Consider the following 12,120-nt stretch of genomic DNA (forward strand, 5'->3'; position numbering starts at 1 on the left):
TCAATGGCAAGTTGTGGCTACTTAACAAAGCAAAACAAAACCCTAAAGAAATCTTAGCCTGGAAAAACAGAATTACAGTAAAAGAACTCTTTGTCCACTAGTCTGCCCATACCTGGGAATTGAGTACTATTTCAGGTATTGCATCATAGAGGGGCAGCATCAAACCTTAGGGGAACAGAAGAATGGGATAGAAAGGTGCAAGGCTGAAACTATCTCATGAAGAATGTCTGCAGGAATGGGAGATATAATTAGTCAGGGATTTAATATCTTCAATTATCTGGGCAGGCACCAGTGGGAGGCAGTGTTCAAAGAGAGAGTTCGTAAGAGATAAGTTACTCACTCTGTGCTACTCCCTTCTATAGAAAATCTATGTATCAGTCTGTAGTGAGTTTCTTTCTGGGCCAACAGTTCTTCTGAGTCCCAATTTCAATGTCAAACAGTTCCTTATGTGTACATGTCAGCAATGATAGTTCAGTTCTGGATGGTGGACAAATGGTGGTAATGCAGGTCCGACCCTCTCTGGTTTGGTCCTGGGCAACCTGCAGCGACGCACAGCTGCTGACTGCTAGTATGGCAAGGCGTCGTCAGCATCTTCCATCTCTGGATTGTTTCTCTTCTGTTTTCATGGCTGGAGCAGTCCTGTCAATTCCTCTCTGTTGCAGGAATCCACATGGTCTTGGAGTTGTTTTCTGAAAATATACAAACATATTCTCGACCAAAAGTTAATAAAGGAATATTTTCTATAAATTTGACTTGGGATCCTTTTTCATTTTTGCCCAAACGATTTTCCTTTGGCTTGTTTTGACACCATGTGTGTTTTTCATGGGTGTCTTGCTGTTAGCATTACCAATGAAAGTTAATTTTCTAAAGTAAAAATTTTCTAGATGTAATTTACTTACAGGATATTTTTCCTTACATGATATTCTTCTACTATCCCCTCTTTTTTGATTTAAATATTAGGAGGCTTTTGGAAATTTTATAATGTAGTCTTGATAGCTTTTAGATTTTAATTTTTTGCACTAAAATATGACTGCTTTAGGTTCATTACATGTTATGCAATTTTACCATGATATGAACTACCAATAAAAATTTTAGTTAACACTTTAGGAACAGCTTTTTGTCCAGTACCATTATTTTTTCTAGAATATTCGCTTATTTCAATTAGCCAATTTAAATTAGTCTGAGAACTTGACTACTATTTTACGGTCAAATTTAATACTCTAACAATAATCTTATTTTACCCTGTAAATATTAATGGAAAGGATTATTTGCCTTCTTGAGTAGGCCCTGAGCATTCCTGGTGCTAGGCTGGATTTAGATATCAAAAACCCACTTCCCCATACCATGGGTACAAGACAACTCAAACAAGTCTTGTTACAGTGAGAGGCCAGCTGCTGTTGGCCAAGTCTCTGTCTGTTACCTGGGTCCTGATTTGAGCTGGGCATGGGAAGCGAAGCAGCCATGGGGGCAGGAGACCTCCCTCAGAAGGGGTGAAGGTTCAGGCCCCTGCAAAGTTGTGGGGGTGAGGGTCTGTGCCCCACCTCTGTTGACCCCAAGTTCTCTCCTGATGGCCTCTCTGTGACTGTGCCTGTCTTAGGTTGTTCCTTCCCTGAGGAATCTTACCCATCTCTGGCTAACCAGCCATCCTCTGGGGCCAAGCAGGGTGATGTGAGGTTCAGTAGGTCTCCTTGGTAGCCTATGCCCCCGTGGCCTCCACGCCCAGCACCTGCCTTGGGATCCCCTCGCCTGCTGGTGAGGCCCCGGCATTGATCACATATCTTGGGGAACCCAGGTTTCTTCTCCAGGGAGGGCCCAGGTCACCCCACTGGGCGAGATTCGTTTGCCTCTCAGCATAACCATTATTGCTTATCTCATTTTCGGTTCTTATAAGTGTATTTCTAGTATCACATGATCTCACTCATCTAGGGAAAATCATGAACAACATAAACTGACGAACAAAAACAGACCTGGAGACAGGGAAGCATCGATCAGACTGTCAAACCTCAGAGGGAAGGTAGGGGAGGGTGGGGGTAAGGGGGAGAGATCAACCAGACGACTTGTATGCATGCATATAAGCCTAACCAGTGGTCAAGGACAACAGGAGGGGTGGGGACGTGCGTGGGGAAGGGTTTGGGATGGGAATGGGGGAATGATGACAAATATGTGATACCTTAATCAGTAAAGAAATTTAAAGAAAATCTATGTAAAGGCAACTTAACGTTGAGTGCTTACTGTGAGCCAGGAAGTAATAACCACTTTACCTGTGTTGTTACTTTACATCCCCACACCAACTCTCTGAGACAGTTATTGGTGTGTTTCTGGCACCTTACCAGTATTCTAATAACTCTTCCTTTTGAAGATCAAGAAAGGGGAAAGCACACGCTTGTCAAGGTAAACACACTATTTGATGCTGGATCCTAGTATTCAACTTGAAGGTTAACGATCAACTTCAGAAAGAAGGGCTATTTGCTCCCACAATCCCACATAGTAGTGAACCATTTACTTTCTGTACTCAGACCAGAATCAGAATGGGGCAGGGCAGTAAGTGAACTTCAAGGAGGCTGCCAAATCCAGGAGCAGTGCCTGAGTAACAGGCACTTGCCTCTGTCACCAAACTAAAGGACTTCATTCGCCTGCATGCATCAAAATCGGACGAGAACAGCAGATTGCAGCAAATGAAGTGAAGGTTTATTTAAGGAAATGTCACCAAAACCAGAGTCACAGGTGAGCTGTTGCTCTAAGACCTGGCTCCCTGGTGGCTTCTAGGAAATGGGTTGTATAAAGGACTAAGGGAGTTAGGCTTGTGGTCTTCATTGATTGGTTAGCACCAAGGTAGGGAATAGTTGATCATTGCATCTGGTCCTGATATCAGCCATGGTGTCATTCTGCTTAGTTTTACAAGGATTTGTTCGGTGGGATGGTTTTGCTTTCTGGGCCTGGAGCTGAAACCTAACTGAGGCCAAGATGTTATCTATAGTTTGACCAAAACTCTGTCTCTGTGGACAACAGACAAGGCTTTGTTCCTAAGATTATGTGATGCTGGCCAGAACCTCATTGTCCTGGGGGCTTCATGATTAAGGGGGTGGACCTGCAAGGGAGAGGGAGGTAGATGATTCAGGGTGCTCCTAGGCTGCAAAGGCCAGTTTGAATCAACCTCTATCTTGAGGTTTAGTTTATAAACGAGAACTTGAAGATCATATTCAAGAAATTATTTGAAAAAATACTAAGGAAAGTATTTGAATTTCAATCCATCACTCCTGCACCTCCATAGGAAATAGAAATCCTGCTCTCTGGTGTCCCGGACTTTCCAGATGCAGTCCACATGCGTCTTTCAGACTTTGTTTTCCATTACATCCCTACGTGGGTCCCTTGTTTAATCTAAACTGAAATTCTCATCCCTAGTATCATACTGCCACGCCTTTTCCTGTTATTGTTCCCTTTACTTGGAAAGACTTTTTTCTCTCTCTTTCAAAATCATACTCATCGCTTCAAAATACCATGTCCTTCATGAAACCCGTTTTTACCAGCAACCCCCACACCATGGGTGAGATGTTTTCTTCATTGAGCTCCACAGCCCATGTCTAAGACTATTTGTATGGCACTTAGGTTACTACTTAACCAGTCTCCAAGACCAGCTCACATAGTGTGGTATACAGGTTTAACATATTTTGTCCCCTAGGTTTATAAACACAGAATACCTAATGGTTTCATACTGCATAATGACTCATTGTAACACATTTTGTGAGTGGAAAAAACAACTCAAGGAAATGGAAGGCAACAACACATTTTGCCCTCAGCACTAGTGCAACAGGTTATTTGAGCCATCTATAATTGGTAGTGCACAATGAGGAAACAGCTCTGTTTTTCTTCTAGCTTTGCCTTCAAAAACACTGTTGGCTCTCTCTCCTGTGCCTTGGAGATGTCTCAGGCAGATCCAGTGACTCTCAATTCACTCTTGGGTATTAAAACAGTCTACTTTTTCAGGTATTAAAAGGTACACCTTGCTAAAAACTTCAAATTGTCATCTATTTCAAAGTGTTACCTTCCCCTCAGCTCAGAACTGATTTTTGCTCTTTGATTTCTTCTCCCCCAGCTCGTTCTGGCAAGGAAACCTGGAGCCACTCCTAATAAACTGGGGGAATATCTCCTTAAACTTTGGGGGAAATGATGCTTACAGTAAATCAGGTGGAGATGCAGGAAATTCCTTGGCAGAGGAACAGGTCAAAGGCTCAGAAAGGTGGGCATGTTAGAACGGACTGATGGTGCAACACCAGAGAACCACTAAATGACCACGAGACACAGAGGCACTGTCTTCACTAAAGCAGTAAGGAATGCTTCGTGGGGGAGACACCAGCATCTGACAAAGGCAGTGTTGTCTGTCCTCTGTAGGCCAACGTTGACATTTGGAAATATTTCTCGGAAACTGGGCTCCCTGGTGTCAGTGGAGATAATAGGATTCTGGAAGAGCAGAAGCAAGTCAACAGCATATAACTATCAGAGGGAAGGTAAGATTGGTGGAATTAATTGGCTGCATTAATTGCCACAATAAGCCTCTAGGAAGACAGGTTAATGCAATTATCTGAGTGAATAGCAAGGCCAGAGTGACAACCAGGAGGCCTTGACTCTCAAGAATCTGGCAAGGACTAATACACCATGGTATCTAGGAGCAAGATGTATGGGCAGGCAAATGAGGTCCTAATTGATTTATAGATCTAAAAAAGATCTTGAGTGGGTTAGTACCACAAAGAAAATCATGCTCTTGTCTAGTTTTAAGAGTTGAGGTGGATTTCAGATTCAGAATCCATTGATTGACTTGCTGTGCCCCCTTGAGGAAGGTCCCTGAAACACCATAGCAAGTTGTTACAGTAGCTATTAACAGTTCTTCCTCAAAGGGACCTAACATAACCTTTATCAGATTAACAGTACACTGAGTAAAGTAAATATTTGAGTATTTTAGGGGCTGTGGATAAGCTGACATGGATACCAAGTGACCCAAAATATCACCAGCCTCTTTATTAGAGAGGTGATGTTTAGAGGCCAAGTGATAGATGGAGTCCTAGCCCAAGTCCAAGGCCGTGGAATACTTAGAAGCTGGAAGATCCCTCTCATTGGTTCTCTGTGGAGTGATTGGAAAGGCTAAGAGGAATCCCCTAAAAGTTCTCCCTGATTGGCAACCCTAGTCAAAGATGGTAGGTTGAAAAACCCTCAACCACTTAAAGGAAGCAGGAGTGATTATCTCCATAATAGCCCATTCAATTAACCAGTTTAATCCCTTGCTTAAATTAAATAGATCGTGAAGGATGACAATGAACCTTCATTACCTGGACATTTGATCACTGGTCCACTATACTGGTGACACCAGGCCAGTTGGACCTGGTAGCAGAAAGTGACTGTGAATGCTTAGGTAAGAGATGTATTCCTCAGGTGACAAAGAATAAACCCTATGAAGATTCAGGAATCTGACACATCTGTGGCATTTTTTAGAGGTATAATAGTTTAGACCAGGGGTTGGCAAACTATGGCCTGTGAGCCCACTGACTTTTTAAAAATGTTTTTATTGATTTTGTTTGATTTTTTTTTTTTTAGAGAGTGGGGAAGGGAGAGGGAGAGAGAGGGAAAGAGAGAAACATCCATTGGCTGCCTCCTGCACACACACACCTCGCGCACACACACACACCGCCAGGGATCAACCCAACTCGGGCATATGCCCTGACCAGGAATGGAGTTGATGACTTCTCAGTGCATGGCATGACACTCAGCTAACAGTCACACTGGCCAGGGCACCTTTTTTCTTTTTAATGGACCTAAAGCTAAGAATAGTCTTACATTTTAAAATCGTTAAAAAAAGAAAAAGAACTCTTTGTCACATGTGAAAAATATTTGAAATTAAAGGTTATATCTATCAGTAAATGAAGTTTTATTATAACAGCCACATGCATTTATTCTCGTATTGTCTATGGTTGTATTCGAGTTTTAACAGCAGACTTGAAAAGTTGCAACAGAGACCATATGTGGAACTCTCATCCCTTCACACTGCTGCTCAGTAAGTCATGATGCACTCAGAAAGCATTTCAAGTGCCAAGTATAGTTTTGTACAATTTTGTTTGACTTTATTTTGCTTTGTTTTATTTTATTTTATTTTACCAGTGCATAGCCTTTATGTCAAAACAAGAAAAGTGGACTTCAAATTTTGCTACAATTGTGCTAAAATAACACAGTATGTGTCAACATTACCAGATTAAACACTAATCACAATATTCCAAACTCATTGGAAAGTGACAGTTAAAAAAATTAGGACACCTATAATAGAGTATCTCATTATAGCAGAATTTCTTCACAAGAATTAAAAATGTAAATGAAGCTACAACCAAAGTAAGTTTCCAAGTGACTTATTTGTTAGCAAGCAAGGAAAGTGGTTTACCAATATTAAGGTAATAAGATTGTATTTGATTGCAAAAGTTGAAGAAATGTGTCCAGAGAAAATAAACCTGTTTAAAACAATCAACCTATGGTAAGAACAGTTAGTCCAAGAGTTGGGAACCTTGGTTGCAACATCAACAGTTGTTAGGAAAACAAGGCTGATGGTTCTGAGTATTTTTTTCTTGTATCTTAATGAGTTGACAGATGCTATGAACACTGCTCTGTTGTTGTTTACTTGAGGTAGCAACGCCAAGTTTGAAGTGACTGAAGAATTGGGTTCCATAGTCTGTGTAGAACAACTACAAGTGAGAATATGTTCAAAGAAGTTGAGAAAATCTCTAATACAGTACAACCTGAAGTGGAATCTGCTAAGATGTGTTACAACTCCTGGTGGTAAAAATTTGTGTGGAGCAGAAAAGGTTTAATTGGACAAATTTACAAAGCTTATGAAAAAGTAAAAGGTTAAAGCCTGCAGTTTCTCATTGTGTGATTTATCAGCAGATACTTTGCATAAAATACAGCCATGTGCTACTTGGCAACAGGGAGATGTTCTGAGAAATGCATCACTAGGCAATTTTGTCATCGTGTGAACATCATAGAGTGCACTTACACAAACCTGGATGGCATAGCCTACTACACACCCAGGCTATATGGGATAACCTATTGCTCTTGGCTACAGCATGTTACTGTACTGAATACTGTAGGCAATGTGGTATTTGTGTATATAAACTTGTCTAAACATAAAAATGGTACAGAAAAAATAGAGTGTAAAAGATAAAAAATGGTGCTCGCTTCAGCAGCAACATATACTAAAAATTGGAATAATACAGAGAAGATTAGCATGGCTCCTGCACAAAGATGACACACAAATTTGTGAAGCATTCCATATTTTTTTCTCTAGTTTAAATTTTACCTTCTAAAGTTCAGATCAAGTTTCATCTTTTTTATAAGGCTTCCCAAATCTTTATCACTCAATTATCAATCTTTTTCCTTTAGTTTTTCAAATGCTTGTCTATCCACACATTTTAACCTTATCTATGCCACCATATTTGCACTAAATTTTATTAAATTGAATTCAATCCAATAGTAGGGCAAGCATATTAATTATAGTCTGGCCGGCTCAGTGGTTGAGCGTTGACCTGTGAACCGGGAGGTCACAGTTTGATTCCCGGTCAGAGCATATGCCCAGGTTTCAGGCTTGATCCCCAGCGTGGGGCGTGAAGAAGGCAGCTGATCAAGGATTCGCTGTCATCATTGATGTTTCTATCTCTCTCTCCCTTCTCTCTTCCTCTCCAAAATCAATCAATAAATAAAAAAAAGATAAAAAATGGTACACCTCTATAGGACACTGACCATAAATGGAGCTTGCAGACTGGAAGTTGCTCTGGGTGAGTGAGTGGTGAGTGAATGTGGAGGCCTAGGACATTACTGTATGCTATGGTAGATTTTATGAATGTACACTTAGGCTACACTGAACTTATAAAACAACATGAAATTAAATCAAGCACAAGAAAAAATGATGCAATCAAGAGACATGGTAAACATGATATGTATGAGGCTGCTGCCAACATAACCTGGCATACTGTTTTACAGCAAGCTTTTTTTTATGATTATGAAGAGTACAATAAAAGTACAGTAAATACAAAACCAGAAACATAGCCATTTATTATCATTATCAAGTATTATGCACTGTACATAATTGTATGTGCTATACTCTTTTTTAAATTATATTTTTTTATTGATTTCAGAGAGGAAAGGAGAGGGAGAGAGGAAGAAACATCAATGATGAGAGAATCATTGATTGGCTGCCTCCTGCACACCCCCCCCACTGGGGATCGAGCCCACAACCCGGGCATGTGCCTTTGACTAGAATCGAACCTGGGGCCCTTCAGTCCACAGACCAATGCTCTATCCACTGAGCCAAACCAGCTAGGGCTGTGTTATACTCTTATACGACTGGCAGAGCAGTAGGTTTTCTTAAACCAGCTTCACCACAAACACAGAAGGAATGCATTGTGCCACGACATTCCAAAGGCTATGGTGTCATGAGGCAATAGAAACTTTTCAGCTCCATTATAATTTTATGTGACTAACATTGTGTATGTGGTCCATAGTTGACCAAAACATCATTATGTGATGCAAGATTGTATTTGAGTCTGTCATGTATTATTAAACCAATAACAAAAATTAACTATATTCACTTTTGTGAATTTGAGTGTCTTCACTTCTATGAACTTTTTGTCAGCAATAGAAGCTGAATATCCTGACTTGCCCTACCAAACCATCAGTTTGATGGTTTAGTAATGGTAAAGTTTAATTGAGATTTTTCTTTTAGCCCAAGGCTGAAATTGAAATTTTTCTGAACAAGAAGAACTACCCTCAAACCACTATTATTTAACATGAATGACTTTGGAATTTTTTTGCTAACTTTTAGGTGTGATGTGGTATGAAGAATTCTTATCTTTTAGAGATATATACTGATACAGCCTATCTAATAAAGAGGGACTATGCTAATTGACCACCATGCCCTCACAAAGATGGTGGCACCCACAGCCAATAAGGAGGGAATATGCTAATTGACCACCACAACCTCACAATGATGGCGGCACCCACAGCCAATAAGGAGGAAATATGCTAATTGGCTGCCACACCCTCAGAGATGGCGGTGCCCACAGCCACAAGATGGCAGTGCCCAGTTCCCTCAGCCCCGCTGGGGCAGCAGGCACGCCTGCCTCCTGAGTCCCCAAGTCCCTTCAGCCCCCCAGCCGCCCAGGGCTGGCCCAAGGCACAGGCAAACCTCGGATGGTGGCTGCCCAGCCAACGCCCAAGGCACAGGCAAGCCTCGGATGGCAGCTGCACAGCCGCCCAGGGCCTCCCAAGGCTCAGGTAACCAGGGCCGGCCGAGGCTTGTGCTGCCGGCAGTGGCAGCAGCAGAGGTGTGCTGGGGCATCGCCTTTCCCTGATTGCCGGGTTGCCTCCTGCCCCTGAGGGCTCCCGGACTGTGAGAGGGGGCAGGCCGGGCTGAGGGCCCCCCCCTCCAGTGCATGAATTTTCATGCACTTGGGCCTCTAGTTTATAGATGAAAGGGTATGATGTTTGGGATTGGCTTCAAATGAATCAGGTGGAGGCCCTGGCCAGTGTGGCTCAGTTGGTTGCACGTCATTCCATGCACAGAGAGGTCTCAAGTTCCATTCCCATGCAGGCTCGTTCCCCAATAGGGGGTGTGCAGGAGGCAGCCATTCTCTCTCATCAATGTTTCTATCTCTCTATCCCTCTCTTCCTCTCTCTCTAAAAAATCATTAAAAAACATATTTAAAAAAATAGCTTTAAGAAAATAAAGTATCAAGCTTTCATTTAAACATTATTGATTAATTGGCAATATTTACACAAAACAATTGGGTATAGCATAGGAATATACAGCCATGACAAGTACTTGGAGGGCTTTCACAAGGTATAGGCTAAGACTTGTTCTGTGTAGTCCCAGCATACTGAATTGAGTCCTATGGGTGGAAGATACAGGAAGGCACATCTTAGCATAAAAAAGGCTTCTCTGAACACAAAAGTTTTCTAAATATTAGTCGGGGGAAGTGAATTCCTGGTCACTAGAAGTGGTTGGGCCAGTCTGATGTTGAAGATCTGGAAGACCTTCAGTGCCTCAAGGCACCACCAACCAGACGTTTGTGAAGTTGAGGCTGAACCGGTTAAGTCAGCCCTACCATTTCCACTGCAGCCGGAAGCACTGCCTTGTTGGTTAGCCTTGGGGGCACCTCAGCTGCTGACCCTGGCTCACTTCCTACACAAAAATAGGGCTTGGCTGCGGGGAGACAAACCTTTTTATCAGAATTTACGGCTGTGAGTGCGCTGCTTTTCATCTGTTAGATTCCCCAAAGACGATACTGCAAGGCTGATAATTATGGTGAAGCAACTGTTTAAACTACTTGTCGGGGTACTTGGCTTCCAGTCTGGAGGTAGAACTCAATTATTAAGTTACAGAACATTAGAATACAACAATTACAGCAGGATTTTCTGCTTTACAATATTACCTTTTTGTTTAGAAATAAACAAAGTTGAAAGACCGAAGCTGTACCCATAAAGTGCTGAAATCAGAGAAAAAAGGAGTCGAGAGATTATTTCCCTGAAATCATTCTTTTCCTCTGAAAGCTTAATCAGAAATGAAGGAAATGGGCTCAGGAGTTCTAGCGCCTTTAGGACTGGTTCCAGATTATTGCAAGGAGGTGGAGTGTGGACCAAAGGGACAGGCTCTCCTGGGCCTGCATGATCTGAGAGGCAGGTGGAGAGTGTGGCTCTTGGATCTACATGAGAGGCAGGCCAGAAGGGACCACTTTGGTGAATATGAAAATGCGAATACTTTGGAAAGAGTGGTTTCTAACTTCACTGTTTCCCTAACCTAGTTCTGTGTTTTGTTGTTTTTGTTAATCCTCACCCGAGGATATTTTTCCTCCCATTGATTTTTAGAGTGGAAGGGAGGGAGGGAGGAGAGGAGAGAGAGAGAGAGAGAGAGAGAGAGAGAGAGAGAGAGACATTGATTGGTTGCCTCCCACATGCATTTAACCAGGACCAGGGATCGAACCTGCAACTAAGGTATGTACCCTCGACCAGAGTCGAACCCAAGACCCTCTAACCACTGAGCAAAACAGGGTAGGGCTCTGTGTCTGGACTTTTCAGAAAATACTTGGTACTTGATTTATTTTAAAGAATATGTCTGAGTGAGGCCTGTGTTGCTTTATTAGAATAATTAAAACCAAGAAAAGAGGTTGGTAAGAGAAAGAATGAGCTGGGGTTGGTGGATATTTTTTTATTTTCAGAAGCCTGCCCCTCTTATGACTCCACAGCCTTTGCCTTGGTGGAAGAGTGGCAACAATGTGTCTTGCTTGTGCCAACAGAAGGCCAAAGCCCCAATCCAGAGACAGGCTGAGGAAGATACATAAGTGAAGTCATGGTGTGGAGACCTCGACCAACAACTTCATACAGATTGTTTTTGGACGTGGTAGTGCAATGTGCAGAGAGCCAGCACGCAGAAGGCAACAGGGCTGCTCAAAAAGTGGAGCCTCACAACTGCTCTTTCCAGTGATGTCCAGAGACCGGCGTTTGCAATGTTACCAAGACAATAAAAAAGAAAAGGAAAAAATAATAAGGTATCTGCCAGGTTTCTCCACTGTAAAGTCACTCTTTGCCCCTTAGTAATTGTTTTAACCAGCTCAGGCTGCTGTAACAAGTTACCATGGACTGGGTGGCTTACTCAACAAACATTTATTTCTCACAGTTCTGGAGGCTGGGAAGTCCAAAATCAAGGTTCCGACAGATCTAGTGTCAGGTAAGAACCCGCTTCTCGGTTTGCAGATGGTCAGCTCATTGTGTCCTGATGTGTTGGAGAGGGCAGGGAGGGAGGAGAGGAGAGAGAGAGAGAGAGAGAGAGAGAGAGAGAGAGAGAGAGAGAGATCTCCCACATCTCCTCATAAGAGCACTAACATCATTGATGAGGGTTTGTGCTCTTAGTCCAATTACCTCCCAAAGGTCCTATCTCCTAATACCATCAGATTGGGTGTTAGGATTTGAACATATGAAATTGAGGGGGGACATAAACATTCAGTCCGTAATTGTAATTAAGCATTTTGTGAAGAGGTACTTTGAGATTAGGTAAATATCCTATTCCTCATAAAATGCTTACCCACTCACTTG

At 42.3% G+C, this 12,120-nt stretch overlaps 1 non-coding gene across 1 annotated transcript; it reads left to right on the forward strand.

Annotated features, from left to right (window-relative positions):
* The first annotated feature begins 7,204 nt into the window (after nucleotides 1-7,204).
* LOC114234810 (U6 spliceosomal RNA) lies at nucleotides 7,205-7,313 on the forward strand. The gene has a single exon (XR_003620991.2). It is a non-coding gene; the product is annotated as a U6 spliceosomal RNA (small nuclear RNA).
* The last annotated feature ends 4,807 nt before the right edge of the window (nucleotides 7,314-12,120 follow it).

The sequence above is a fragment of the Eptesicus fuscus genome, chromosome 14, assembly GCF_027574615.1.
Source record: "Eptesicus fuscus isolate TK198812 chromosome 14, DD_ASM_mEF_20220401, whole genome shotgun sequence".
In the NCBI taxonomy this organism is placed as follows: domain Eukaryota; kingdom Metazoa; phylum Chordata; class Mammalia; order Chiroptera; family Vespertilionidae; genus Eptesicus; species Eptesicus fuscus.